The sequence below is a fragment of the Marmota flaviventris genome, chromosome 11 (genome assembly GCF_047511675.1).
Source record: "Marmota flaviventris isolate mMarFla1 chromosome 11, mMarFla1.hap1, whole genome shotgun sequence".
NCBI lineage: Eukaryota > Metazoa > Chordata > Mammalia > Rodentia > Sciuridae > Marmota > Marmota flaviventris.
In genome coordinates, this window is record NC_092508.1 from 70,443,308 (window position 1) to 70,450,255 (window position 6,948).

Here is a 6,948-nt window from a genome sequence, read left to right on the forward strand (position 1 = left end):
TATCTATGAGGTTCATGGGTGTGATCGTCCATTTTGATGGTCACAGTTAAAGCCGTATTTCTATGAGAAAGAAGGAAATCATTATAATCCTTAATTCATCCTAGTAGTCATTTCTTTTCTTTCTTTTTGAAATTTTTGTAATGATAGATGGACAGCATGTCTTTTATTTTTCATTTTTATGTGGTGCTGAGGATTGAATTCACTGCCTCACACATGCTAGGCAAGCCCTCTGCCACTGAGCCCCAGCCCCAGCCCTAGCCCAGTCATTTCTTTATGAACACTTTGTTACTAGGTTTTACTGCCATACTTGCTTAAGAAAAGGAGCATATGGGTGAAGTGGCATATTTTTTTTTCTAACAGTTTCCACTTGTCCCAGTTGAACCCATTGAAAGTAAATTGATATACCATACACATAGTTCATAGCCTCTCCAAATATTGATTGTCATCTTATGATTTACTCATTCATACATTTGTTCCATCACCAAGTGCTTAGCAGGTTCCAGACACTACAGTCAACACATTAATGACACCTGGATGTGTGCGAAGTCTTTAGCTACTCTAATCTGATCTTTCTTTTATTCTTGACATGTATCTGACCTCCATTTTCTGAGGATGAAAATCAGACCCAGGGAACATGCCTAAGTCCCTGACAGAGTTCAAGGGTTCAGACGCCTTTCATTAGAAGACAGGAATTCTAAATGGTGAGAAAGCCCCACTGTTAACCTACAGTGAATTCCCAGAATCCTACTAATAGCACTTAAAAAAAAAAGAGAGAGCTTCTGTCATAATGGGAAGACACACTAATACTGATGTACTTTTACTCTGAGGAGCCCCTGAAACTGTATAGGCCCAGGAGTCTTTCTGGGTAAACTAAGAACCACTCCAAAATAAAATCAGTGGTTCAAACACTGAAAAAGAAAAAACTTTGCAATTATTTGGTGATTGTTTTTTTCCAAATTAAACACCTTTTCAATTTGCTGACATTATGGATAGTTGGAGAGAAAGTTTTAAATATCTGAAGCAGAATTGTTTGCACCTTAAAATATATAAAAAATGGCATTTGAGCTGGCACAATTCCAATCTTCATTTTTAAGAATTTGAATTTTTTTTTAAACAAAACAAAACTGACCCTAAAGTTCTTAGGCCCCTATTGATAATTCTTTCCAGAAAAGACAAACCTGAAGCATTGGTTTTGTGTTGCTAAATTATAGTCATTCATACAAGTGAATTCTGCTTACAGATAAAGTATTAAGGAACAAAGAGAATTCTAGCTTTATTTAAAGACAAGAAATCTAAACAGGAATCATTAAATACAATTTGCAAACTTTAATTAAAGATTAAACATTTTCAAATTGGAAAACTAGTGGAAGAATATTGAGAAACAGCTAAAAAAAGAGATTAGATGGGGAGCCCTCTTCCAGGGTGATACCTAAAACACAAAGAAACTGCTCTCTCCTTCCCAAGACCACCCACAAATAGCAACTGGTAGAATGGATCTCACTGGTAAAATAATCAGCAATAATGTAATAATGCAACTTACTCCATTTTACCAAAAGTACAAGGAGAACAGGGTTGGATGCCCAGAAACTTGGTGAAGTAACACTCACTCATTCTTCAACTGTGAGCTGAGAGTGTTCTCAAGTGCACATGGAATATTCATTAAGATACATCATATTTAGTTAGTTTGATATTTAAAATAATAGAAATCATACAAGGTAGATTCTCAGAGCACAATGAAATTAAACTAGAAAACAATAATGGAGAGATACCTGAAGATTCCCAAGCACTGGAAAATTAGAGAAAGCCCGTCTAAGTAACATACAGATTATAGAGAAACCTCCATGAAAATTTAAAAATATTTTGAGCTAAATGAAAATATAAATATTAAAATTTGTGGGGTGCAGCCAAGCACAGCTTAAAAGAACATTTGTAGCCCTGAATGCCTACACATGGAAAACAAAATATCTAAATGAACGATCTAAGTTTCCAGCTCAAAAAACTATAAAGAAGCTTGGTGCCATGGCACATGCCTGTAATCCCAGTGGCTTGGGAGGCAGAGGCAGGAGGATCTTGAGTTCAAAGCCAGTCTCCACAAAAACGAGGCACTAAGCAACTCAGTGAGATCCCGTCTCTAAATAAAATACAAAAATAAAGCTGGGATGTCACTCAGTGGTTGAGTGCCCCTGAGTTCAATCCCCAGTACTCAAAACTTATATGTATATACACACACACACACAAACACATATGATCAAATTAAACCTAAAGAAAACAAAAAGAAGTAAGTAATAAATATTGAGCAGAAATCAATGGAAATTCCCAAAGATCAGGAACAAGTCAAGGATATCCACTCTTTTAACTTTCATTCAAATCTGTACCAGAGGTAAAAGTTAGGGCAATTGAATAAGAAAGTGAAACAAAAGGCATTGAAAGGAAAAAAAACTATTTCTATTTGCTGATGACATGATCCTATCTAAAGAAAATCTTAAGGAATCCAGTAAAATTGGGGGGCATTAACAAGCTCATCAAACTTGCAGGATACAAGAACAATATAAGAGTTAGTTATATTTTTATGAGCTATCAGTCAAAGTAAATTTCAGATTTCAAAGAGTCTAATTTCTTGTGATGACCAGTTTTGAAGTGTGACAGAGGCAATAGAAAGCAAGACAGAAGGAGAGGTAAAAATGATCAAGAATCATCAGGTTAAAAAAAACCTCAAGCCAAGGTGTTAAGGCTTATACAAACATGAAATTATACAAAACTGACTTATACAAAAATAAAATTAAGAAAATATGAAATTAAGAAAAAAAAATCTGTATTGATATTGACATAAAAAATAAAATATTTAGGAATACATTTTTTATTTTCTATTTTATTTATTTATTTGCAGTGCTGGGAATCTAACTCAGGTCCTCATGCATGCTAGGCAACACTAATTTAGGAATAATTTTAAAAAGGAGTATAAAGCATTGTTAAAAGATATTAGAAAAGATATGAATAAATAGAAAGAAAACCCAAATTTGTGGATTAGAATACTTAATATTGTTAAGGTAGAAATACCCTCCAAATTGGTTAACAGACTGAATATAATCCATATCAAAATTATAGGTGGGCCTTTACAAATATTGAGAAAATGGTCTTGAAATTTACATGGAACATGTATTCATATGACAATACACAAGGCCTTTATTATATTTTATTTCTTAAACTGGATAGCAGGTATGTAGGTGTTTGTATTTGTTACATTATTTTTAGTATCATTCTCTTACATATTTAAAAAAGGAATATAGCTTATGCAAATCATTTTTGTTATTTAAGTAGAATATAGGCCAAAAAAATTAGTGTGAAGTTTGACGGATTTTCACAAACTCATTACTAATGCCCAAATTAAGAAACCTCATACCACCCATACCCCAGCACCACAGGTCCTCACAAGTGCTAAGAACTTCACTGATTTCCAACCCACCCAAACTGTATGTTTTTAATAATGAACACCACCATTGTGACAGAATGGTATAGGATGTCTGGGTGGGACACTTTTACTTCTCACTTCAGATCTTCTTATATTTAGGAATTTTTAAATTGTATATTCTTTTTTTTTTTTTTAGAACTCTACACGAATAAGCCTTAACACCTTGGCTTGAGGTTTTTTTAACCTGATGATTCTTGGTCATTTTTACCTCTCCTTCTGTCTTGCTTTCTATTGCCTCTGTCACACTTCAAAACTGGTCGTCACAAGAAATTGGACTCTTTGAAATCTGAAGGGCCTCCTTTCCAGTGTCACATCATTATCTAGGCTTACTCCATCACCGCTTCAACCTGCAGAGCTCTCCAATTCCTTCCTTTTTCCAGGTCATCTATGTCCTTTACGTGCACAAACACACACAGGAATGATGGGTATTTCTTCCCTAGTGATAAACAAATAAAAGACAAAGAGATGAAATATGACAACTTTTTCTGATAAAGATATGCCAGTTAGAGGTCAAGGGCAGCTTCCTGGAGTATATCCCCTAACCTTGGGATGGGAAAGTACTTCAGCCCCTCTCCAAAATCAATAGAAGTAGATCAAAGCAAATGATGGGTTATGCCTCAAGAAATCTCCTTATAGCAGATGGCCTTGTCAGTGTTGCTGTTTTAAGCCCAGTCACTTCAAATAAAATCATTGAGTGATGTTCTGAGATTCAAAGCATTTCCTTCCACTGCTCAATCTGTCTCCTTTTCTCCTTTATCCTTCCTTGAGAATCCCTTTCTCTTTTAGAGATTCTCCTGTGTCTCCATCCTGGTTGGAAACGCATGCTTGACGTTCTGAGTGAGTCCTCATTTCCCCGTGTTTGCTTGTCTGCTTAGAAACTGCTTGTACAACTTCCCAGTGCCTGATCCCTAGATGTCTGATACTTATCAACAGTGAAAACCTGCCCTGGTGTGATAAACATCATTTTCAACTGCTTGGCAGCAGGTAACACACAAGGAAGTGCAGAGAAAGCTGCTAAAAGGCAAATATTTCCTGGGTCATAAGGTTAGCAGCAATGATGGGGGAACAAAAGATAATGCAAATTAGATAAATGCAATCAGAGAGAGAAGAGGCTCAATGTAGGATAAATTGTAAAAGATGCAAGTTTAAAAAAATGGAAAAGTTTAATGAAGAAGATAATTGCTCAGACTTGGTAACTGATGTCTTTAAAACATACACACAAATGAAACCATTATTTTAACTTCCTACTAGGATTCCTGAAGTTTAAATCAATAACAATATCACTTCATTAATCTTCATAATACTTAAAAACAAAAATTGGCATAAAACGTCCTACCTTAAAAGACACTGTTCTCAGAAACATTTTTTCTGTCACTTCAGTCCAAACCAATTATTAGACTCAAAAATTCCTTCTCCAGGGACTTCATGTCTGTTCTGAGTCACGTCCTGTACGGATTCCCTGAACTGTAAGGCCGAAGTGGTTCTCTGATGCAATCTGTACTTGCCTAGGTTTTCAGACTCTGGAAAAACAACAACAACAAAAACGTGTGTGTTATATGGTACCACTGGATGCACTGAAGGGAGAATTGGAGAATTTTACTAGAGATGCAGAGGAGAGACCAGGATGGAGCACAGCTAAGTTTCTTAGGTCTCCTCTCAGTGGGGGAACTTAGACCCGGTGGGACCACCCAGTGCAGCAAAACCCTTCCCAGCAGGGTTTCTGTCTGGAAGTGCAATCGCACCCCTCATCCTAACCCAAGGCTAAACTACCACCCAGGGCAAGGGTCACAGCTTCCCATTCACACGGGCATTCTCTGATTCGCAATCTTACCCACTGCCTTGTGTTGTCATTCAATTCAGAGAAAGCCTTTCAACAAGGCCACAGAGGTCGTAGAGATGACTTGAAGCTCTAGTGAAGGCGGGGTTTCCCATTTCCTGACTTAACATCTGCCACTCAGTTTGAGGCTCTTTTTCTTCCTCTTAGCTTTAAAGAAGAAACATTATTGAATAGCCCAAGGCTAGGGGTAGTGAAAAATCTCATTACTTTTTCTCTGATGTCTTCTCTTAGGATGCATTTCCTAGTCAATATTCTTGTAACAAATCATTTTTAATTTGAAAGTCACACTCCACCATAAAAATGTACACAAATATTAGGAAGCTAGGCAGGGAAATGCTATGCTCAGCATATTATAAATACAAGAACTGTTTCCCTAATGCAAGAGGAATAAATTATCAATTTATCTTCCCATGGCTGTCTCATCTGGTTATAAATGATAGCAGAGCTTTAACTAAACATAAATACTGAAGTTCATTAAATAACTAAGATTTCATCCAAAAACAAAAACAAAACAATGGGAAACTGGGACTTCTGTCACTTCTCAGTAAATATACCTAGTGTACAAATTGGCTCAGATTAAACAAAATCATATTTAAATGCTGCTTGAAAGTGACAAAAAATTAAGTAACCTAACAACTTGAATAAAGATGAGAATAACCTTTGACTTTTTCTACTTTATTGTAAATAGGGATAAAGCTAGTTATGTACTTGAAAATAATTGCTAAGATCCTGCATGTAATATTGTATGTCACTTATCATAGCCTAAAGTAGGAAGATTGAACAGTATTTTTGTTGTTGCTGCTGTTGTTTCTGTGGATTTAGGGAAGCCAGTCTGAGAGATATCTGCTAAGTAATTCCATAATGGAGGGTCCATGTCTTCCATTTCTGACTATGGATGTAGGAGTGAATGTGTTTATGTGTTAGCATTTGAGGGATAGGTGACATAAATAACAAAACACTTTGAACTTTTATTGTGCAGAGTTTGAAGTTTTGAAAATTAAGTCTTTTTTGCTAGGTAAACAAAAAAATTAACATGACGTTCCTGAAAAATCATTAGAATTTAGAAGATGGAAGAGATCTTAGTAATTTGCTCTTCTTTCCCTAAATCTATCAATGAATAGCGGAGACCCTGAGAAGACAGGGTGGTTCTCATGGAAGCTCTAGTGCAGGAATCAGGCAGTCCCTTCACCATGCAACATTCAGGATACAGTTGCCTCATGACTTTCCCATTTTTCCTTAAAAAAAAATCTACTTAACATTTCAATATTTTAATAAAAAGCCAAGTATAGGAGTACAAGTCGAATCCACATAACAGAAAACCAGTACTGCACACTTGCTGCAACAAAGTTATAGAATTGCCTGCAGGTGAACATGGCAGTGACCAGACTTTCATGGAAGAAACAAAGCTCAATTCAGAGAGATCCACACTGCAGTTAACTTGGAACACATTAAAGAGATCCCATGTGCACACAGAGCAGGAGGTAGGAAAAACCCTGGAGGTAGAACCTTAATGATAGCAGAGAATCTCAGGTGAGTTGTTGAGTTGCAACCATCCAGAGTCTCAGATTGCTTGCCAATAAAACAAAAGGATTGGACTAGAAAACGTCAGGGGGGTTATTTACTCTAGGCCTTTATAGAGCTT

General features: G+C 36.2%; 1 long non-coding RNA gene across 1 annotated transcript; it reads right to left on the reverse strand.

Moving 5' to 3' along the window:
- Positions 1–3,081: 3,081 nt before the first annotated feature.
- On the reverse strand, positions 3,082–5,437 carry LOC139707653 (uncharacterized). The gene is made up of 3 exons (XR_011709119.1): positions 5,301–5,437; positions 4,806–4,989; positions 3,082–3,905 (listed from the first exon to the last, which is right to left on the reverse strand). It is a non-coding gene; the product is annotated as an uncharacterized lncRNA (long non-coding RNA).
- Positions 5,438–6,948: the final 1,511 nt, after the last annotated feature.